At 44.0% G+C, this 24099-nt stretch overlaps 1 protein-coding gene across 1 annotated transcript in view; it reads right to left on the bottom strand.

Annotated features, from left to right (window-relative positions):
• The window catches only part of LOC145350608 (ADP/ATP translocase 4-like), a 108435-nt gene that overhangs the window by 60278 nt on the left and 24058 nt on the right, over nucleotides 1–24099 (bottom strand). The window lies entirely within an intron of this gene.

Here is a 24099-nt window from a genome sequence, read left to right as displayed (position 1 = left end):
CGGGAAGGCGAATTTCTGACGGACAATTCCCCTGCACCAAGGATCCTTTCTATAAGTCTTCAATGTACTAACCTGGATAGTTCTTGTGGAAACATCATATAGATTAAAACCGTCTTAATGCCTGGGTAATTATATAACTGATCCCCCCAACTTTCATTCCATCCCCTGACTCTTCATGACCCATCCTGACACTTCCCCTGATCACCTCCACCCAATCTAACCTGACCTCACCAACACACTACACTGCCTGACCCTCTAACTCACTCCCCTAACCTCCCCGTCACACCCAGCTTCAGCCTATCTCACCATCCTACCCCTTTACACTTACCTTCTCTGAATAGCTTTTCAAAGAATCTTGGGACACTTTTACCTACCAGCATATGGCAACTAGTACTGTAAAAACGAGCTATGATTTATCTTCCTACAACAATTCAGCACTTCAAAGAAGCAGTTCCAATTCATGTACTCTCCACATTTCTGGCAAAACCAGGATCAGAAGTCACAGCCAGAAATGTGGAGCTCTGATGATCTGCAGAAAAATAGGAGCAGAATGGCAATATGAATGCCCCTTGTTGGAAGATTTGGGCCTAAATCTCAAAAGGCTCTGCAAAAATGTAATTTTGGAAATAAGTGTTAGTTGAACAGTTGCTTTGCAAAATAACTAATGACCCGGAACTGGGCTGCTAAGTAGCACAAGTCCCTAAACTGGTAGCTGAAAGCACATGCAGATTTCCATTAGGAAATATAAGAAAATCTGATGTCCTTTAATGATACATGAAACCACTGTATATGCAAAAACAATATATTAGGCTATGTTTGAAGTACTTCCCCTTGAAGAATAATTTGCCTAATGGTCAGCATTGGCTGTACTCAGTGAAATAAAGCCTCAGGATTGCTTACAAAAAGAGCTTCCCAAAGTTTAGTTATTGTTCCCAGGTCTATCAGCTCTCCATGTAGCCCTACCAGCATACAGGTTGCATATCTTAAATTCCTTTAATGTCTAAACCTTGTTTAAAATGTACAAACTATAATTTATGTTTACAGTTTAAACAATCCCTAAACAGTATCATTCATTATCGAAAAGGCAGATTGAGATTATTCAAGCGTAGGTGCTATTTGGAATGATAGGTGTCATCAGTTGGTTAGTAAATTGGACAGTGAAGTAACAGGATCATAGGATCCTTACAGTGCAGAAGAAGGTCACTTGGGTCACTGAGTATGGATTCTCCGGAAGATCTTCCTGTCGAGGCACACACCCCATGCCCCTAACCCCACACATTTACCACGTAATCTTTTAATCTTTGAACACTTAGAGGCAATTTGGCATGGCCAATCCCCCTAACTTGCACATCTTTAGACTGTGCAAAGACACCAGAGTACCTGGAGGAAACCCATGAAGACACAGGGAGAAGGTGCAACTCCAAAGTGTCACCCAAGGTCAGAATCAAACCTGGGTCCCTAGCGCTGAGGTAGCAATATTAATCACTGTGCCATCATGCTGCCCACAAAGCAATATTTTGTGCACTTCACTGTTAAGTGGACAATGCCATCTGCACTTGATCGACTCTACTTCAGAGTCACCTCTCTTTAAAAGCTTTGTCAGTTTTTCACATTGTTACCAATTGTCTGACTATGGGGCTGTTATTTCATTGTCTGCTATCACTGAACACCATGCTATGGGCTAGATATGGATAAAAGTGGGAACCATCCATTCATGAAAAAGATCAAGATGGCACCAGAGCGTGGTAACTTCTTGCACACTGTGCCCAGCATATCTTCTAATTTTACCTTTTACTCTCATTCTATGTTTCTAAAGCTTTATTCTAACTCTTTAAACTCTAACAATGCTTTAATTAAATCTCTTGCAGATTTGGCAATCCTTAGGACCCTGAAGAAACGCGACCTGAAACTGACCCGGACCAACCGCCTATGTGGGACCTTCTGCTGGCGCTGCAGTCCCAGGGCTGGGGATTTCCCTACATCAACTCTCAGTGCACAGGAAAATGCCCTAAAAGCCAGGGCCTTCAATCTGCCAGACCCCAGTGACCAGGAAAATACTGCCAGTCTTCACTCTCCAGACTCCAGCCGGCATTCCCTTGGCTCCCGCAGTTCAGGAAAACACTGATGCTGAGGCCTTCACTCTGTCAGTCTTCATCGGCCAGGCCTGCGTCCTTGGGGTGGGAACCTTCTCCTCCCCAGCTCCCAGTGAACACAATGGCTGGACCGGCAAGTCTGCAGCCAGAACCTCCACTCCACCAGCATCACCCCATCCCACTGACCCAGGGAGCTGTGATGTCCTGCAGATCCCAAGCACTCCCTCAACTCCTCCCTCCTACAGTCATCCCACACTCCTAAACATCTCGTGTCTAGAAGTCGCTAACAGTACTCTTTTAAATTTACTCACAGGTCTGGAGATCCTCTGATCTCCGAAGGAAAACTGTAGCCTGGCAGTGACCCAGAAAACTTCAATATGTGGACCCAAATATCAGCACATCTGCGACTGCAACCTCAAAGACATCATCGACTTACTGGCCCTTGATCCATCTATACCGGAGCATGGTCAAGACATCTTCCAATCTCCGAAGCAAAACCGCAGCCTGATAGTGACCTGGAATGCATGATCTTGCAGATCCGTCAACCGACACAAGAGCTGCAAACAAAGCAACAAATCCTCCATCCACACACCACTCACAGCGAAAAACCTCATTGGACGCACACATACCCTGAACACCACATATTACTCTCAATGTTTCCTAGACCTGAAAAAACACTCCAGGAAGCATGGGGAAAATGTACAGGTCAGAGTGAAATAATGTGGTCCCAAGACCCCGCTCCCTAGCTTACTCCTAGCACATGTCCAATCTCTGGAAAACAAGCCAGACGCCAGCCTCACTCTCCAAAGAAAGGAGATCAAGTGGAGCTCAAGATAAGACTTTTTCGTCAATTAAGAAGTCTCAAAACAAGAGCGGTGCCATATGCAATTCGGCCCAAGATCGAAGAATTAATGTGACTTGTTAACACTGGTGACAATGAGTGACTGGGCTATGCCCATTATGTCAGTCATGAAACTAGATGGTACAGTTTGTGTTTGTGATTTTAAAACAGCCATAAATCCAGTGTTGTGTACAGATCAATATCCAAATCCTCGAGTTGGAAGATTTATTTGCTGCCTTGTCAAATGGGCAGAAATTCAGCAAAATTGATTTTTCACAAGCATACCTACAGATAAATGTAGCTGCTGAAACTCCACCATTGCTTACCATCATTACTCACAAAAAGATCTTATGATAAAACCGTTGTTGTTGTTTGTCCATCATCTTTGATGAGGACCTCAATACCATTAGACATTTTGAGGCTGGATGCGGTATGTCCGAAGATGACTGATCAGGCCAATTCGTGCACAGAATGTCTTGGTACATATTGGGCAGACTTGTGTAGACACTGTTGTTCTTGCGCTGGTAGCTCCGGACTTGTGCAGTTCTCGCTTAAGTTGTGCTTCAGCGATGCACCTTGCTTCATAAACTTGACAGCCCTTGCGGATGAGGCAGCACCAGGTAGGGTGGTTTTGTGCCAGCATTTCCCAGGTGGTCGTGTTGATGTCAAGCGACTTCAAAGAGGCCTTGAGTGTGTCTTTGTAACATTTCTTCTGCCCTGTATGTCAGCATCTTTCAGCAGAGAGTTCCCCAAAAAGGAACTACTTGGGTATGTGCTCGTCTGGCATATGGATGACATGACCTGCCCACCGGGTCTGTGCTCTCATCAGCAATGTGTGGATTGATGGTAGACTTGCTCTAGAAAGAGCTTCAGTGTCTGGTACTTTGTCTTGCCATCTGATGCATAATATTCTACGAAGACAAGTCATGTGGAAATGATAAAATATTGCCTTTTGGAATAACATCTGCATCAGCCCCATTCGAAAGATCACCGGATCAGATTTAAAATGGTCTCTCTGCTGTACAATGTTACCTGGATGATATTCTAATTACAGGGTCAGGCAAACAAGAGTGCTTGAATAATTTAGAAGCAACATTGGAAAGTCTCCAAGCGCATTGCCTGCATATCAAGAAAGAAGTGTGACTTTTCCAGACATCAATCCAGTATTTGATCATGTTATTGATAGTAATGGATTACATAAAGCACCTAAAAAGATGGATGCCATTTTAAAAGCACCATGTCTAACGAACATGACATAATTGAGGTCCTTTCTAAGATTAGTAAACTATTATGGCAAATTTGTTCCTAACTTAGCTACATCACTGTGCCATTGTATAATTTATTATGTGTGAAACAGTCATGGGACTGGACCAAATAAGAGAAAGCATACAAGGATGTCAAAGATGCTTTGCAGAAGTCTGAATTATTGGTTATTTTAATCCAGGTATGGAAGGACTGGGTTATGAGGAAAGATTGGGCAAACTGCGGCTCTTTTCCTTAGAAAGACAGAGATTAAGGAGGGATCTGATAGAGGTGTATAAAATAATGAAGGGTATAGATAGAGTGAACAGTGGCAGGCTTTTTCCTAGATTGGAGACAAATATCACAAGGGGCCACGGGCTTAAGGTGAGGGGGGAGAGGTATAATTTGGATGCTAGAGGGAGGTTTTTCACACAGAGGGTCATGGGGGTATGGAATGCACTGCCAAGTAAGGTGGTGGAGGCAGGCACGCTGGACTTGTTTAAGGCTTACTTAGATAGACACATGAGCGAAATAGGGATGGAGGATTATAGGAGACTGTTTTAAATAAGGATCAGAGCCTTGGGATGTTCCTGGAAATCAACTATTACATGTGTTGATGTTTTTTTCTTTTACTCCGCAGGTGCATCTGTCCACCTTGTTGTCTAATGAGGGGCATGCACACGGTGGGTCGTGCGAGGGCTGCTCTTGAAAGTTCGAGAGTAGCCTAATACTTCGCGTTTGTGTGTGCTTAAAACTGGACCAGCAGATGGGCACCACAACAGCTCAGTGACTATCACTGTTTGCTGTGCAGATACATGGATTTGGGCCAGTGTCTGTGGGAGTTTGTGCATTCTCCCTGTGGTTGCTTGGGTTTCCTCCGGGTGCTCCGGTTTCCTCCCACACCCCAAAGATGTGCTCTTAGGCTGACTGGAGTAACAAATTGTCCCTAAATTATTTTCCCCTTAATTTGGTTTCCAATGGGGGTACCATAAGCATAGACATGAGTCAAGAGTGGAGGAGGAAAAACACATTGTTAAGATGGCGGCACAGGCTCGTTGGGCCGAAGGGCCTGTTTCCTGTGCTGTGTTGTTCTTTGTTTATTCTGCCTTCAGGGAGGAACGACCAATAGCTTTACCTAATTATGTTCAGCTAGAAATAGAAGCATTAGTATAATTTTAAGCATATAAAGGTTTGTTTCATCATTATTTATATGGTTGTCATTTCACGTTAGTCACTGATCCTCGACCCTTAACCAAAATTTTTGGGTCATATAAAAGTATACCTTTGGCTGCTAGCCAAATGCAAAGATGGCCACTGATTTTATCTACACACTTCTACAATATAAAGTATCTTCAAAGAGCCATGCTAATGCATTATTATCGTTATAATACTTTTACCTATTGAGCAAATGCCACCAACTAGTCTTGCTAATATTCGCCTGTGATAGCTTCTCAGGTTCCGAGACATACCAGAAATGATCCCGTGATGGGGAAGGTGATGGAAATGGTATTGAAAGGAATGACTACTAGAACACATCATATGCATCCTGATTTCAAATCATCGCCACGATTCTCCCATTGCGACCCGCAACTTTTCTGTTGGGTGACGCTGGCAGACACGCGCCTCAGGCCTTGAACAGGGATTTGCGCACGTGCCAGGAGCACATATGCATCTCCCAGAACTGGTAAACAGTCGCCAGTTAGACCACGCTGGAAACCAACAGGAAGGCAGGTAATTAATATAAATCTTTTTTGCACTTATTTTAAATGTTTATTAGTTAATTATCAGGAACTTTCAGGTCCTGATTGAATCTCCCACCCTGCTAGGAGTACTTCATTCCGGCGGAGTTCAGACTAGCTCCCCATATTCGGGGAACTAGTGTGATACCCTCTGAAATGAAGAGGGAGGCAATTCGGGGCTCCTCAGGGGGTCAGGCAGCAGTGCCAGTCTGTGTCCCCAACGGGTAAATTGCTCTTGCCCAGGGGGCACCTTGGCACTGCCCACCTGGCACTGGGTAGTGTCAAGGGGACGGGGACGGGGCCTAGGGTCGATTGGTGGAGAGTCCTGCTGCCACTCTGCATTGGAATCGGTTTGGATGGAAGAGGGCAGCGATAGGGGTGGATTGCCACAGCTGTGGCCTGGGGAGGTGGGATGTACGTCAGGATGCTCCAGGGTGGTGGTCAGGGCTGGTCCCGGGAATTGCTGTGAGTACGGAGATTCAGATGACAAGCTGAACTGACAGAACAGTCAGAATTTAGAACAGTTCTCCTACCAATTCAGCACTTTTGAGAGAATCGCGGCCCATGTGTGTCAGGAGTTGACTATCCAAGGCAAGTGTTTATTTTAGGAAATCTGATTGATCATTTCTCCTAGTCAGCGTGGAAGAGTTCTTGAAGAATTATTTGGAAGGACACCCTAGTGTAGTCCAAATGAAGGAATTTGCACGTAGTTATTTTTGATGGCTGGGTCTGGATGTCCAGATTCAAGAAAAATTGGGACAGTGTTAATCCTGTGCACAAATAAAAAAAAATTATTGTTGTCTCCTTTACAGTCTTGGGAATGGCCTAAAATGCCATAGCAACGATTGCATGTAGATTTTGTTGGCCTTTTTGAGGGTTATGTTCTTAGTTACAATTGTTGCACACTCAAGTGGCCAGAAGTTGTTATCATGAGATCCATCACAATTAAACAAACTACTGAAAAACCTGATGAAACTTTTGCATGATTTAGTAAACTGGAACAGGTTGTCAGCAATAATGGTTCATAGTTTACTTCACAAGAGTTTGAGATTTGTCTCAAATTGTATTCAGAATATAAACTTTGCACTTTAGCATTCTTCAACCAATGGATTTGATGAAAGATTTGTACAATCCCTGAAGTATTCTTTAAAAGCTTCAAGACAGCAAGTCTTGTGAAAAGCTCTCTGGCATCTATAGAAACACTTCTCATGCGGCTACTCAAATTCACTTTCATTACTATTGTAAACAGAAAATTTAATAACATTTGATTTGTTATTACCCCACCCCAACCAAGGAACTTCAAAGATACTAGAGTGTTAACAACAATCTGAAGTTGTTAGAAGTGAAGTGAGGGCAAAACTGCACTCATTTCAACAGGGAGTTTGAGTGTTAATATGTAATTATGCCATGAGTGAGAAATGGGTACCAGCCATAGTTACGGTAAAAATGGGTCCAATTTCTTAATGATTTAAATTGCAGATAATCTAGTTTAGCAATGCCATGCTGACCATTTTAAAATTTCTTTGTATCATCTCCAAAAATACCAACTTCTTTAGTCCCCAGTGTTGTGAATACTATGGTAGACTTAATTGAATCTGCATTGCCTGATGATTGTGTCCTTGTTACAATACCAGATAAGTAATCATACTTCTAGGGTCAAGGACAATCAAATTCCAAAATGTTGTAAACAACCAAAGAGGAATAGATGTTTCCTGATTGATTTTCTTATTGTGTATAATGATTAATGTTGCATACTTATGTCCAGAGTATTATTAATCCTATGTATAATATCGTAGTAATTTGTTGTCATGACCACAGAAGTAAAGGGGAGGAAAGTAATATATCTAAAAGATATGATTGCTTTAAGAGCTGATCATATGAATTGAGAGTGTTGTCATTAGGGTGTTGGAAAGGCTGCTGTTTTACTTTCGGTTTGTACTTTGTACAGCGAGAGCTCCTAGGATAAACGCGTTGTGTATTATTTTCTTTTCTTTTTGTTTAAAACCCACAACTCCCAACATAGTTACGAGACTACAATTGTCTGGACAAGCACCTTCTTTATAGCTCACTCACATTCATTATCTGCAGATGGTTGATATCCTATGTATGAATCCTCATTGGCTTTTTGGAGGAGGCCAATCTCACTTTCCATGCAGAAACAATCCTGTTCCTCACCTGCTAACTCTGCTGTCTATTTGCCATGGGGATAAGTGTCTTGAACTCTGGCATGCCCCCACTTGTTGTGGGAAATCTTATCTTGTGTAAAGACAGATGGATTGACTGTGAGCACAACAGATGAAAATACAGTTCAGAAACATGCCTGTGTGCATGTTCGCTGAGAGCTACCCTATAAAGGTAACATAAGAGGTGCTGTTCAAGCATCTGTCAGGCAATCAGTGCTAATGTCCCATCTGCTGTTAAGAGTGTGATATCCTGTGGATTGTAACTCTTAGACTGCTTGATGACCTTATCAGAGCGAGAGTTTGCAGTGAAGGCAAAGTTCACTTATCCTGGTAGAGCAGACAAGACCATTCATCATCTTCTTGCAGTGCAGGGTGGTTCTCCTTTAGGGGCCACAAGTAACTGCTTCCCAGCATATTGATGTTGATCAACCTTTTGCCCCCATCTCTCAAGATGGGGCCTCCTTCCCACTTGTCTTGCATAGGCCTGGAGTCTCTCCAAGGTGAGGTTGCTAAAACCTGGTGCTGATGGTATTGTTCTACGGACACATTATGACTAAGATACTCAGCCCACTTGATCTGCAGAGTGATTTTATGTGTGGGCAAATTTTGTATATGGTGTCAAGACGCTTGACCCCCATGAGCTAATGGTGGAGTGGACGAATCCCTTCCTTCCCTGATGAACTCCTTGTGGGATGCACAAATGAGCTGAAGTGCGGACTACTGAGTGTAAGATCTTGCCCCACCACCCAGTGGGAGTCATGCCGAGTTTCCCATCCACCATTGCACTGCAGTCTCTAGCATGGAAAGTTAGCTCTACCTATTTTTTATAGAGACACTCCCTCTTACACATGATCCATTTCTGTCCCAGTTAAGAATCAGCCCAGCTCTGTCTTGAGGTAAGCCAAGGGTCTGTATCCATCACACCAGGCAGCAACATATCCCTGAGGTTTACTATTCACAAGGAAAAAATTAGTAAAATTCATGGTCGGAATTTTCTGCTCTCAACAGCAGTGGAAAGTAAAGTGTACAGGTGCACATAATTTATTGGGATGGCAAAAGTAAATTTCCCGTGGCAGGAAATTAGTTTGAATTTTGTTCTCCCAAATTTGATGAAGGATTAAGGACGAATTGAGTTTTCCACTGATTAATACTGGAAACCATATTTGCAACTTACGTATGCTAATTAAAAGGCAAACTTGCCAGAATCACATTACTTCACCAAATTAATGCCCTGCCATTTGATAATGAGGACAGTCTTGACTTTAAGTGGAGTGTGCTTGGTGAGCTGCACTTCATCAATGTGAGAGTTTACAATGTGAAAACAAAAAAATGTAAAGAAAGACTAGCTTGTTGCTTAGAAAGACCTCTTGAGTTTAGCTGTAACCTAGATCCAGGAGCAGGGCGACAAGGACAAGGGAGCTAATAAAGCAGACTTCCCAAAAAAGAACACCTGAAACACGAGAATGGGTAAGTCTAAAACCAGGAATGGAAAGAGAAGTCCCAGGAAGATTGAAGTCAATGCGACAAATGGACTGGAAGTTGAACAAGATCCTGAACTCTGAAGAGGCAGACAGAGGCTCCTAATTACAGATAAAGCTGAAAGGTGTAGACCTGATGAAATTGGTTAGCGATAAGTCTGACATCTGAATTATTCCTTGATAAAGCCTTTGAGGCAATTGTGTTCTGTTGGCAAAGCTGGATATCTGAGAGATTGTGTGGAAGTTTGAATGCACAGGCAATGCAAGGCTGATACTGGCAAATACTGAAGGGCGAGACTGGAATCCTGGAAATGGATCCACAGGGAGGCATCTGAGATAAAGGCTGGAATTTTACTGTCCCATCCACCAGGAGAATGGGGGCGGGCCAGAGACAACCATGGAAAGGTCTGTTGACTTCGGGTGGGGGGATTTTACAGTTTGGGGACAAGCGAGGCTGTAAAATTCAACCCACTGTTTTTTGGAAGAACTTTCTAAGGCATATTTTGTCAAGAGTAGAGTTTGGAAATGCTCGTGTGGAAATCAAGAGTCTCGTGAGGCCAGTCGGTTCACAGTGAATTAATTATCGGGGTGATTTGAGGATATCTCCACAGAAGTTCAATTAGGGTGGCATCTGCCACTTGGTTTCAGAGGGGAGGTGTGTTTGACCCTGGATTACAAAGACTGCATTTGCTGAGAACATTACAATGCATGATATATTTTCTAACTTGTATCATTCTTTTAAGTGGAACTGAAAGAATGTTGTAGTATAGTCAAACTTAGTATTTTTAATTTTTTGTGTGTTGTTAAAAGCTGATTTAAAAGGTTTGGAATTGTAGTGCAGCTCAAGCTTGAAATGTCTTTCAGCTGCATGTCCTTTGATTTTGTCAAAGCAAGCAAATGCTTGAGCATCTCACACCTCCAGGCTTGCTTCAGTAAAAAGTATGTCCTGTGATTGTTCATTCACATTTTCTAAAGAATGTAAAAACAAAAGGATAGATTCAAGCCTCATGCCTTTTTTCTGACTTACCTGGGAGCTTGGGGATCCAATAGTTCCTTGTTGTTTTCTGCTTGACAACATCTCAGCCAAAGCCAACTTGTCAACCCCTTTTCTCCTGTAGTATAAACTGTTATGAACATTTGAAATTTGACATTCTTGCATATTCTGAGAGCAAGATGAAGGGCTTCAGCAACTCTCTTTTTCCACACTATCACTCTGCAATCATACTTCAGTGGATATCGACATCAAATTAATATGTCTGAGTATTGCATGCCATGTGACTGCGTGGTACTTAATTTGTAATCCCAAAGCAGCAATCAGGACCCCAACTTCCCAGGTTTTTTCAGACTCATTCGATCTTCAGCATCTCGTCTTCAGTGGATGTGACTGAGAAATGGTTCTTTGCCTATCCCTCGGGTCCTGGGTCCTGGGTTTGCAAAACCTCACTCACTGTACTGTCTGGAGACAATACACATCTCTTTAACCTGTGATCAGTGCTCCTTCCACTCACATTGTCGGCCACTTCAAGACTTGAACAGCAGGTTAGGTGTAAAGATTCGCATTCTAATCAGTAATCTGTAAACAGTCTGTGCTTTATATGCTCTGTCTGAGGCCAGAACTCTCCATTCACCTGACGAAGGGACTAACCCGAAAGCTTGTGTGTTTACTATCAAATAAATCGGTTGGACTAAAACCTGGTGTTGTCAGACTTTTTACTCTATTCACGCCACAGCACAGATTCTTGCACTTGGGTGGGGGAACTTAGATGGTTGAGTTTTAATGTGGTGACTTACGCTTTACAAGTGAACAAGAGCAGATGGTAGAATCAGCAACAGCAATGGATAACAGCACCATCTTGTGGCCATTGTGTATGTTCAGGTGTGGAAAAATCCAGAATAAACCAGCCTCTTCTTTCCCACTTAATGTTGTGTATGAAAGATTCTGGCAGGAAAGATATGAGGGTTTGACAATTTGAATGAGATACCAGATTTCCTAGTTGAAAAGGTTTGTGGTTAAAGAAGTTTCTAACGAATCAACTTAAGGAAAAAAATGACTTAAAATCCAATCTAAAAATTCAGTTTGTACATGTGGGTGGACTGAGTAAGATGCTTGCACCTATGGGAATTTTTGGGTCTGTGGGATAGAGTATAGCGACAACTAAGTCTTTTGGTGCTAGAGATATTTTTCACCACTAACAATATCCTTGAAGATCTTGAAAATCCAGCTGTCGATGAGGCAGTACAGGATTGGAAAAGGGCAATACTTTTTACTGAAGCAAGCCTAGAGGTGTGAGATGCTCAAGCATTTGCTTGCCTTGGCAAAATCAAAGGACATGCAGCTGAAAGACATTTCAAGCTTGAGCTGCACTATAATTCTAAACCTTTTTACATTGCAGAAAGCTATCACCAAAAGAGAAAATGCTGGAAAATCTCGGCAGGTCTGGCAGTATCTGTAAGGAGAAAAATGAGCAGGCGTTGAATCCAGATGACCCTTTGTCAAAGCTAAAAGGTGTAGAAAGTGGGAGATATTTATACTGTAGAGTGAGGGAATGAAGGATGAGTCATAGCCACAAAAACAAGGGAAAGGCTGCTAATGGCAGTCCATAGAGAATAGAAGGTGTGAATGGCCAAACAGCAGAGAAGTTGAAATCTATCATTTTGAAATGAAAGCTAGTCAGCTGAAATGATAGCTATCATTATGGAACAGAGTCAGCTGCTCAGTGAGGATATGGGGAGTTAATTATGACTTGATAGCTTTTTCCAAGGTCATTGTAATTTTGGAGAATTTCAAGAAAGCGTTGCATGACAGATATGTTTGAGGCTTAAACATGAGCATATTTGCAGTAATTTGATGATACTGCCAATAGCGGACTTTTCATAAATCCTGCAGTGCAGAAGATGGACATTTGTCCCATTGAGGCTGCACCAACCACAATCCCATCCAAGTTCTACCCCCATAATTCCATGCATTTAGCTTAGCTAGTCCCCTGACACAACGGGAAATTTACAATGGCCAATTCACCTAACCCACACATCTTTGGGCTGTGGGAGGAAACCAGAGTACCCGAGGAAACCCACACAGACAGTGACCCAAGCTAGGAATCAAACCCAGATCCCTGACACTACGATGCAGCAGTGTTAACCACCATGCCGCCCACTTTTGACACAGATTCTCAAACATCATTGTCATTGATATGGTGGAGCATGACTCAAGGGAAGTTATGAGTTAGCCATCAGTCCAAAGGCCTCCCTGCTGCTGCTGTTATGGCCTCTGCATTAGGCTTGTTGTTGCCTTTCCACCTTCCCCCCAGATTCGGGAAGATCAAACTCATTCTAATGCAGAGTTATCCGCCAATGAGTAATTCTGCCAGTACTATTCTCATACTGGCATAAGTGGGATTGTCCTATAAGCAAATGAACAATGGGAGAGCTTGGTGTCCATTGAGGCTGCCAGCTGTTTCTTTAAATCAGCATTTAATATCTGGACTGCTCTCTCCGCAAGGCTGTTCAACGATGGATGGTATGCTGCTGTCTTGATATGTCAAATCCCATTTGACTTCACGAATCTGGTGAACTCCTGACTGGCAAAAAGATGTTCAATTGTTAGGGACCAGCACCTCTGGGTGATGAAGTTTCTCTACTGTTATTGTTGTGATCATCAAACGACCCCACGGATTGAGCATCCACTAAGACGAAGAACATCAAGCCCATGAACGGGCTTGCATGATCCACGTGCAGCCTAGTTCATGTTCTACCCGGCCATTCTCAAGGTGTAGGGATGCTGCTGGTGGCAACTTTTGTCCTTGCTGGCACTTACCCACAAACGCCACTATGTTTGCATCCATTCTGGGCCACAACACATAGCTTTTTGCCAACATCTTCATTTTAGATACTTCAGGGTGTCTGTGATGTAGTTCAGCCAGGATGGAATGGCAGCCCTAAAGCCGAATAACTACTCATGTCCCCAATAGCAATATGCCATATTGCTGAACTGCTTTCTTCTGCTTCGCTAAGGTTGGAATTGAGCCCATACAGATCTTTGTTTCTCCCGTGAAGATTAATTGTTTAACTTTTGCTAGCACCATATTATATACAACCACCAGAAGGGTATCTAGACAGTTCATGGTTATTACCATCTCTTCTACTTGTGATACCATCAGTGGAATGTCTGTCAAAAGGTAGCTTACTGAAGGTATCTGCATTTGCCACAGGGCCTCCCAGCCAATGTTCCAAATGACAGTTGCATTTGGCCAATAATGCCCACTGCTAGATATGAGCTGATGCTATTAGTGGCACCACTTTGTCCACTCATTAGCATCAGTTGCAACTTGTGATTGACGACAATCTCAAATTTCTGCCCATAAAAGTATTCATGGAATTTTTAAAACTCTAAATATTACCACCAAGCCAGAGTGAAAGTACGCAGGCATACTTTCATTCTGTTATGGCCAAAGTTATGGAGACATACGCTATTGGGCGTTTCTTTCTCTTTAGCCATCTACGTGCTAATACCACTCCGATGCCAGATGGAGACGCATCGCTGATTAGCACCAACTCTCTTCTAGGATCATGCTAAGACATTCGAGGATGACGGCTGTTGCTTTATTCTCTTAAAAACCAGATCTTGACAGGTAGACCATTCCAGAGCTTGGCCTTTTGTTAGCAGTTGATGTCATGGAATGAAGATGGTGGTCCGGTTTGGTATCAACTTTTCATAGTATGTTACCAGCCCTAGAAACAACCATAACTCCTATGGACAGGGGAGCCGGGGCATCTTTAATCACCTACTCCTGGTCCTCCGAAGGATGTAGACCCAATCTGTCCACTTTGTAGCCCAGATAGGTCACTTGAGGTACCAGGAAAATGCATTTCTCCCTTCTTCGGCACATGCTGGCCCTTGATAAATGACTAAAAACTTCCTCTAAGTTCTCTACGTGTTCTGCCTTTGTTTTTCTGGTGATGAGAACATTATCAAGATTATGTTAGCTATTGCTCTCTGGAAAATCAAGCAGACCGACGATATCCCAAAAGGTAACCTTCTGTATTTACAGAGAACCTTTAGAGTATTGACTGTGATCCAAAACATTGAATGCATTTAAGCGCAGCTAGATATAGCACTTGGAATGAATGGGATCAAAGGTTATAGGGAGAAGGCAGGATTAGGCTACTGAGTTGAGTGATCAGCCATGATCATGATGAATGGCAGAGTACGTTCGAAGGGCCAAATGGTCTCCTCCTATCTTCTATGTGGACTATTTCTGTGAACCCTTATCCAGCTGTGAATAAGCATGACTCATATCTAATTTTGAGAATAAGGGTTCCCCTGCCAACTTCTCATATAAATCCTTGATCTGGAGAATGGGGTACTTGTCCAGTTGTGAATAACAATTTACCATTTGTTTAAAGTCTCCGCAAAGACAGACTGAACGATTTGGTTTCAAAATAGGTATGACTGGTGCTGCCCATTCCACAAACAGGACAGGAAGGTGAAGCCTTCCATTGTTTGCTGGAGCAGACGAGTGAAGGAGCAGAGAGACAGCTAAGATTTTACCTGTTAAAAACCAGTTTAAAATAAGTTTAAAGCACTTTGTTCTTTGTAGAACTGTTTAAAGCATTTATTTATTGTATTTACTGATTTAAGAATTCTGAGGGAGTGGTTAGCAGGCAGTTGTGGTTCATCAGATTTAAATATCAACTGACCACAAGGTGAAGCCTTCCATTGTTTGCTGGAGCAGACGAGTGAAGGAGCAGAGAGACAGCTAAGATTTTACCTGTTAAAAACCAGTTTAAAATAAGTTTAAAGCACTTTGTTCTTTGTAGAACTGTTTAAAGCATTTATTTATTGTATTTACTGCTTTAAGAATTCTGAGGGAGTGGTTAGCAGGCAGTTGTGGTTCATCAGATTTAAATATCAACTGACCACAAGGTGAAGCCTTCCATTGTTTGCTGGAGCAGACGAGTGAAGGAGCAGAGAGACAGCTAAGATTTTACCTGTTAAAAACCAGTTTAAAATAAGTTTAAAGCACTTTGTTCTTTGTAGAACTGTTTAAAGCATTTATTTATTGTATTTACCGCTTTAAGAATTCTGAGGGAGTGGTTAGCAGGCAGTTGTGGTTCATCAGATTTAAATCAGCGCCAGGTTTAAAAGGAGGCCTGGTGTAGACAGCGGGCAGCGTCTGAGCGGGCAGCGGAGTGAGAGGGAAGCAGAGTGAGCTACTAGGGCTTAATATCAAAAAGGGCTGGAAAGAAAAAAGGCCAGGTGAGTTCGTTTGAAAAACAAAAAAAACCCAAAAAAAACCCAAAAAAAAAATTTTTTCAAAACTACTACAGTAAATAATGGAGGGGCATGTGATGTGTGGTTTCTGTATGATGTGGGAACTGGTGGACCCTAGGGTTCATCCCAGTGACCATGTCTGCAGTAAGTGCAGGTTGCTGGAGGAGCTCCAGCTCAGGGTAAATGAGCTGGCCTCTGAGCTACGGACACTGAGGCTCATCAGGGGGAGAGAGGGTGCCATTGTAAATGGGGTGCAAGTGACATCCACCCCCCCTAGACTGGCTAACTCTAAGGGTCAGGGACAAGAGGGGGCTACTGGGAAGAGGAAGGGGGGTGAGGAGCGGAGGCCTCAGCCTCTTAATCTGCATAACAGGTTTGAGGTTCTTGCTTCCAAGTTGGACGAGAACGAGGCAGGTGAGGTTGGTGAGCAAGCTGCACACGGTACAGTGCTGCAGCAGGACATAGGCAAAGAGAAAAGGAAAAGGAACATAGTAGTTATTGGGGATAGTGGGGTGAAGGGTATTGACACTGTCCTTTGTCACAATGACAAAGTGCACAGAAGGGTGTGTTGTCTGCCTGGTGCTCGGGTACGGGATGTCGCAGCTGGGCTGCAGAGGAACCTGGAGTGGGAGGGTGAGAATCCGGTCGTTGTGGTACATATGGGTGCCGGCGACGTAAGCAAAATGCAGACTGAGGATCTGGGGAGGGAGTATGAAAAGCTTGGAATGGAATTAAAAAGTAGAACCGACAAGGTGGTTATCTCTGGGCTACTGCCTGAACCGTGTGCAGATGGGCGTAGGGTTGACAGGATTAAGGAAGTGAATGGGTGGCTCAGGGATTGGTGTGGGAGGAATGGGTTTGAATTTATGGGGCATTGGCACCAGTATTGGGGTAGGTGGGACCTGTTCGGGAGGGATGGGGTTGGTCTGAACCGTGCTGGGACCAGAGTGCTGGCGAATCGAGTAAAGAGGACTGTAGACAGGGCTTTAAACTAATTAGGGAGGGGGAGGGTGCGAGGGTAGGTGACCTTATGAGTTCTAAAGTTAAGGAGAGTGTACATGTAAGGGAAGAGGCCGAGGATGTCCCAATAATAGAGGGAGTAGGGGGCGTGAGTATAGTTGGTGGCGTTGCGGCAAATAGGGTCCAGGTGAAGGCTGGGATGAAAGCACTTTATCTGAAAGCACTTTATCTGAATGCACGAAGCATTCGGAATAAAGTGGATGAGCTGATGGCGCAGATCGACACAAATGGATACGATCTGGTAGCCATTACAGAGACGTGGCTGCAGGGTGACAGGGACTGGGAGCTGAATGTACAGGGCTATCAAGTGTTTAGGAAAGATAGGCAGGAGGGAAAAGGGGGGGGCGTAGCTCTGCTGATTAAGGATAGCATCACGGTGGTAGCAAGGGATGATATTGGAGCCAAGGAGCAGAGGGTGGAATCGTTGTGGGTGGAGATTAGGAACAGCAAAGGGAGGAAGGCGCTGGTGGGTGTCGTCTATAGGCCCCCGAATAATGATCTGGAGATGGGGCGGGCTGTTAACGCGCAAATAAGTGCAGCGTGCAAGAATGGGACGGCCGTAGTTATGGGGGATTTCAATCTGCATATTGATTGGTCGACCCATGTTGGACGTGGGGGGCTCGAGGAAGAGTTCTTGGAATGCTGCCGGGATAGTTTCCTCGAACAGTGTGTGTTGGAGCCGACGAGGGAGCGAGCTATCTTGGATCTGGTGCTATGTAATGAGGCGGGTAGAATTAGGGACCTTGTGGTGAAGGATCCTCTTGGGGAGAGTGATCATTGTATGGTGGAGTTTCTGGTGCAGATGGAGGAGGAGAAAGTGGGTTCCCAGACACGCGTCCTTTGTTTGAATAGAGGGAAATACGGTAGGATGAGAGAAGAATTGGCGAATGTGGACTGGGAGAGCGCGTTGGAGGGAGGGTCTGTTAAGGAGCAGTGGAGGATCTTTAAGGAGATCTTTCTTGGTGCTCAACGGAAATTTATTCCGATGGTCAAAAAGGATAGTAGGAGGAGTGGTAATAAGCCGTGGATAACAAAGGAGGTGAAGGGAAGTGTTAAACTAAAAGCGGAGGAATTTAGAGTAGCTAAGAGTAGTGGGCGAGAAGAGGATTGGGAGAGGTTTAAATGTCAACAAAGATTGACAAAGAAGTTGATAAGGAAGGGTAGGAGAAACTATGAAGCTGGGCTAGCGCTTAATATAAAAAAGGATAGCAAGAGTTTTTATAAATATATAAAAAGGAAGAGGCTGGCTAGGGTGAATGTTGGTCCTTTAGAGGATGAGAAAGGGGACCTAGTGGTAGGGGATGGGGATATGGCTAAGGTATTGAATAACTTTTTTGTTTCTGTCTTCACGGAGGAGGACGTAAATAATTTGCCGGGTGTTAGCGATAGAAAGGTGGTAGGACTGGAGGGTCTTAATGACATTACTGTTACTAGAAAGGCGGTGCTCGACAGACTGGAGGGGCTGATTGTGGACAAGTCCCCAGGACCGGATGGAATGCATCCGAGGGTTCTGAAAGAAATGGCGGAGGTGATAGTGGATGCCTTGGTGGTTATTTTCCAAACGTCGCTGGATTCCGGGGAAGTGCCGGGTGATTGGAAAACGGCTAATGTTACGCCGTTGTTTAAGAAGGGTGCCAGGCAAAAGGCGGGGAATTATAGGCCGGTTAGTTTAACATCTGTGGTAGGTAAAATGTTAGAATCTGTCATTAAGGAGGAAATTGCGAGGCATCTTGAAGGGAATTGCTTGATAGAGCAGACGCAGCACGGTTTCATTAAAGGGAAGTCGTGTCTGACAAATTTACTGGAGTTCTATGAGGATGTGTCTAGGGCGGTGGATAGAGGAGAGCCGGTGGATGTGGTCTTTCTAGATTTTCAGAAAGCGTTTGACAAAGTGCCTCACAAGAAGTTATTGCAGAAGGTTGAGGGATATGGGGTAGGGGGTAGGGTGTTAGCGTGGATAGAAGATTGGTTGTCAAATAGGAGGCAGAGAGTGGGGGTCAACGGGTGCTATTCGGATTGGCGGATGGTGACTAGTGGAGTGCCCCAGGGGTCGGTGCTGGGGCCTCAGCTTTTTACCATTTATATAGATGATCTGGAGGAGGGAACCGAGTGTAGAGTGTCGAAATTTGCTGATGACACCAAGATTGGTGGAACGGTAAATTGTGCGGAGGGTGTGGAGAGTCTGCAGAAGGATCTAGATAGGCTGGGCGAATGGGCCAGGAAATGGCAAATGGAATTTAATGTTGGCAAGTGTGAGGTGGTCCACTTTGGTAGGAAAAATGGTAGGAAGGACTATTACTTACGAGGCGAAAAACTGCAGCAGGCGACGGTGCAGAGGGATCTCGGGGTCCTTGTGCATGAGTCGCAAAAACCCAGCTTGCAGGTGCAGCAGGTGGTCAGGAAGGCGAATGGGATGCTGGCCTTCATAGCGAAGGGGATTGAATATAAAAGTAGGGAGGTCTTGCTGCAGCTGTATAGGGCATTGGTGAGGCCACAACTGGAGTACTGTGTGCATTTCTGGGCGCCGCACCTGCGCAAAGATATTTTGGCCTTGGAGGGAGTGCAGAGGAGGTTTACTAGGATGATACCGGAGTTGAGGGGGTTGAGCTATGAGGAGAGGCTGAATAAACTGGGCTTGTACTCGTTAGAGTTTAGAAGAATGAGAGGAGATCTCATTGAGACGTATAAGATGATGAATGGGATGGATAGGATAGAGGTGGAAAGACTCTTCCCGCTCAAAAAAGACAATAGGACTAGGGGGCACAGCCTCAAGATAAAAGGGGGGCGGTTTAGAACGGAGTTGAGGAGGAACTTCTTCACTCAAAGGGTGGTGAATCTCTGGAATTCTCTGCCTGTTGAAGTGGTGGAGGCTGCCTCGCTAAATATTTTTAAGACGCGGGTTGATGGGTTTTTGATAGGAGAAGGGATTAAGGGTTATGGGGAGAGGGCGGGAAAGTGGAACTGAGCAGCGACAGATCAGCCATGATCTTATTGAATGGCGGGGCAGGCTCGAAGGGCTGGATGGCCTACTCCTGCTCCTATTTCTTATGTTCTTATTTTATGATATCTTTTTGCTCTGTATTTCTAGTTTCCATTTCCACTTTTTCCCTTAAAGGAAACGGTACTGGGCAGGCCTTGCAAAATCATTGGGACAGTATCCTGGCCGACATGCAAGGTCGCCTTGGCTCCTTTTATGGGTTCCAGGTCTTCTCGGAAAACTTCTAGGTATGAGAGCAGGACTTCACTGTGAATTTTACTCAACACTGATTCTCCAACGGCTGATACAACCACATTTGTATTAACCTCCATTATATCTTATGGTTATTTTAATCGTGTCCAATTTGGGCATTATCACGCAGTTTAATTGTTCCACCTTGGATGGCGGTTGATCTTCCAGAGTTTGCACTCTCCTGGACATTGGCCTATGTGTCGTTTTCCTAAATCTGTGTCTTGAAGGCTTACTTAGCTGCTCTGACTCTGCATACAAATAACTACAATACCTTGCCGGGAGGGATTTGGAAGGAATGTTGACTGCCTGGTCAAAGCTTGGCTTTACTTTGGGGCTGACATGGGTTTACTTGTATCTGAATGCTTGTTGAGAGAAGCTATGCAGAAATGGTAGTCCCCAGATTGTTGGGGCCTTGACAGAAATCTTTGTATCTTCACTGACTACAGGTGAAGTTCCAGAGGACTGGAGAAAGGCCAATGTTGTTCCATGGTTTAAGAGGGGCAGCAGGGACAATCTAGGAAATTATAGGCCAGTGAGCCTTACATCAGTGGTAGGGAAATTATTGGAAAAGATTCTTAGGTGTAGAATTTACTCACATTTGGAAACAAATGGACTTCTTTGTGATAGATAGATAGGTTTTTGTGAAGGTGGTCGTACCTCACTAACTTGATCGAGGTTTTTTGAGGAAGTGACAAAGGATGATCAATGAAGGAAAGGCACTGGATGTTGTACACATGAATTTCAGTAAAGCCTCTGACAAAGTACTGCATGATAGACTGGTACAGAAGGTGAAGTCACATGGGATCAGAGGAAAGAGATGAGTGGAAAAGCAAATTGTGCGGAGGGTGTGGAAAGTCTGCAGAGGGATCTGGATAGGCTGAGCAAGTGGACGAGGACCTGGCAGATGGAGTACAATGTTAGCAAGTGTGAGGTTATCCACTTTGGCAGAAATAATATTAGGAGGGAGTACTATTTAAAGGGTGAAAAGCTGCAGCATGCTACGGTGCAGAGGGACCTGGGGGTCCTTGTGCATGAGTTGCAAAAACCCAGTCTGCAGGTGATCAAGAAGGCGAATGGGATGCTGGCCTTTATAGCGAGGGGGATAGAATATAAAAGCAGGGAGGTCTTGCTGCAACTGTACAGGGCTCTGGTGAGGCCGCAGCTGGAGTACTGTGTGCAGTTTTGGTCGCCGCACTTGCGCAAGGATATTTTGACCTTGGAGGGAGTGCAGAGGAGGTTCACCAGGCTGATACCAGAGATGAGGGGGTTGGACTATGGAGAGACTAAATAGACTGGGTCTGTACTCGTTGGAGTTTAGGATGAGGGGGGATCTTATAGAGGCGTATAAGATAATGAAAGGGATGGACAGGGTAGAGGTAGAGACATTCTTCCCGCTCAGAAAGGATAGCAGGACTCGAGGGCACAGCCTCAAGATAAGGGGGGGGGGGGGAACAGTTTAGAACGGAATTGAGGAGGAACTTCTTCACTCAAAGAGTGGTGAATGTCTGGAATTCTCTGCCCGTTGAAGCGGTGGATGCTACCTCGCTAAACATATTTAAGTCACGGGTAGATAGGTTTTTGACAGACAAGGGAATTAAGGGTTATGGGGAGAAAGCGGGAAAGTGGAACTGATCCACTTCAGATCAGCCATGAACTTATTGAATGGTGGGGCAGGCTTGAGGGGCTAGATGGCCTACTCCTGCTCCTACTTCTTATGTTCTTAAAGCTGGCAAGATGGATATAGAACTGCTTGGCTATAGAAGACAGAGGGTAGTAGTAGAGGGTGTTTTTCTGAATGGAAGGCTGTGACTAGCTGTGTTCCACAGGGATTAGTTCTGGGACCTTTATTGTTCGTAGGATATATAAATGATTTGGAAGAAAATGTAGTTGGTCTAATTAGTAAGTTTGCTAATGAAAAAAGGATAGTGAAGGAGTTTGTCAGAGAATACAGCAAGACATAGACTGGCTGGAGACTTGGGCAGAGAAATGGCAGATGGAGTTTAATCTAAATAAGTGTGAAGTGATGCATGTAGGAGTTATCCAGTAAATGGTAGAACCCTTAGGAGAACTGACAGGCAGAGAGATCTGGGCATACATGTCCACCGATCACTGAAAGTAGCAACGCAGGTGGATAAGAAGGCATACGACGTGCTTGCCTTCATTGGTCAAGGCATTGAGTATAAAAATTGGCAGGTCATACTGCAGCTGTATAAAACCTTAGTTAGGCCTCATTTAGAATATTGTGTACAATTCTGGTTGCCACACTATCAGGAGGATGTGGATGCTTTGGAGAGAGTACAGAAGAGGTTTACCAGGATATTGCCTGGGTGGGTAAGTGTTAGCTATGAGGAGAGGCTGGATAAACTCAGTTTGTTTTCACTGGAACGACAGAGATTGAGGGGTTACCTGATAGAGTGGCACGGACACTGGATAGTCAGATGCTCTTTCCTAGCATAGAAAAGTACTTGGAGATATAAGTTTAAGGTGCATGGGAAGATGTGCAAGGCAAGTTTCTTTTATACACAGAGGTGGTGAATATTTGGAATGCGTTGTCCAGAGTGGTGGTAGGAGCAGGTATGATAGCGGCATTTAAGGGCATCTAGACAAATACATGAATAGGTTGGGAATGGAAGGATATGGACTCCATAGTGCATATGGTTTTAGTTTAGGCAGGTATCATAATCGGCTCAGGCTTAGAGGGCCGAAGGGCCTGTTCCTGTGCTGAACTATTCTTTTAACTCAGTCGAACTGGCATGGGTGTCCATTTTCATCGACATATCTTGCAACTTATATGCCCCATATGCAGCATTTTCCAAAAATAAGGCCAGCTGCAGCACCTATTGAAGTGCTGTTGGGATTCAGCCATACCAGGCATATTTGGATAGTTACATTTACCCCATGTACCAAATGGTCACTAACTGTCAACCCGAATTCACATGCTTCCACTAGTCATCTCAGTCTTGGTAAGAGACCCATAACAGACTCCTGTGTATCCAGAATGCTGAGTAAAACCAGTACCTTCTCAGGATCAGAGGTGATTTTGGGTCATAGTATTCCCTCACTAGGTCCACTAATTCCTGGAAGGTTTTGGTATCTAATGTCTTCAGAGAAGTTAAACTGCGAATAATGGCAAATGCCAATGGCCCACAAGTGGTCAGAAGAAAAATTCATTGCTTTTCATCTACAATACCACCAGCTCTAAAAAAGAAACACATGCATTGCACATATTGGGCCCAGTCCTCGACAGCAGGGTCAAAAGAATCCGGTTTCCAAAGCAGAGGCACTGTGCCTGAAAATGGCTAACCCTAAGTGAAGCTGACTGTTAGCCAGCAAGCAAGTTCCCAGGACTTTTTCCCACCTCATTGTCACTGAAATAACTCTTCAGAGGCCAGTGTCCCTTCACCAGATTTCCTTTACTTAGAAACTTGATCCCACACTTAGAGTGCTTCAGGTACAAAGTCAGAATCTAGAATCTCAGTTGCCCTGACACTCCTCAATATATGGGTGAGACTCTCTGTTTGGACGGGTGATCATTACCTCAATCAGGGAACTCATACTTCAGGAGGCCAACATTAATGGCCTCATTGAGGTCATTACACTGATCATCTTCGTGGTGAGATGACATGCCAACCTTTCAAAAAACCTGATTAACAGCACATATATTAAATTGAAGCATATTTGTTCAAGCAAAATTCAGAACACAAGCTGACATTGTGTGCAATGAAACCAGCAAACTAATTTGAGGCTAATGAGTTCAGGGGAAGTACAAGACCAGGTCACATTCAGGACCCCACGCTCTTGTAAGTGAAAATCCTAATAGGTTAGTAAGATTTTTAAACCATTAAGGCACTGACAGAACTATCAGCATCAAGTTAAATGACTTTTAAAAACAATTTTAAACTAACAAAAGAACAGTTTACATGTGAATGCAAAAACAGACTTAAACAAGTGATCATGATTTTAAAACATATACGCTGATATTTTGAATGTATTAATGTAATAA

The sequence above is a fragment of the Carcharhinus amblyrhynchos genome, chromosome 1, assembly GCF_965287045.1.
Source record: "Carcharhinus amblyrhynchos chromosome 1, sCarAmb.v2.hapA, whole genome shotgun sequence".
NCBI classification, from domain to species: Eukaryota; Metazoa; Chordata; class Chondrichthyes; order Carcharhiniformes; family Carcharhinidae; genus Carcharhinus; species Carcharhinus amblyrhynchos.
This window is presented reverse-complemented; position numbering and strand designations above follow the sequence as displayed.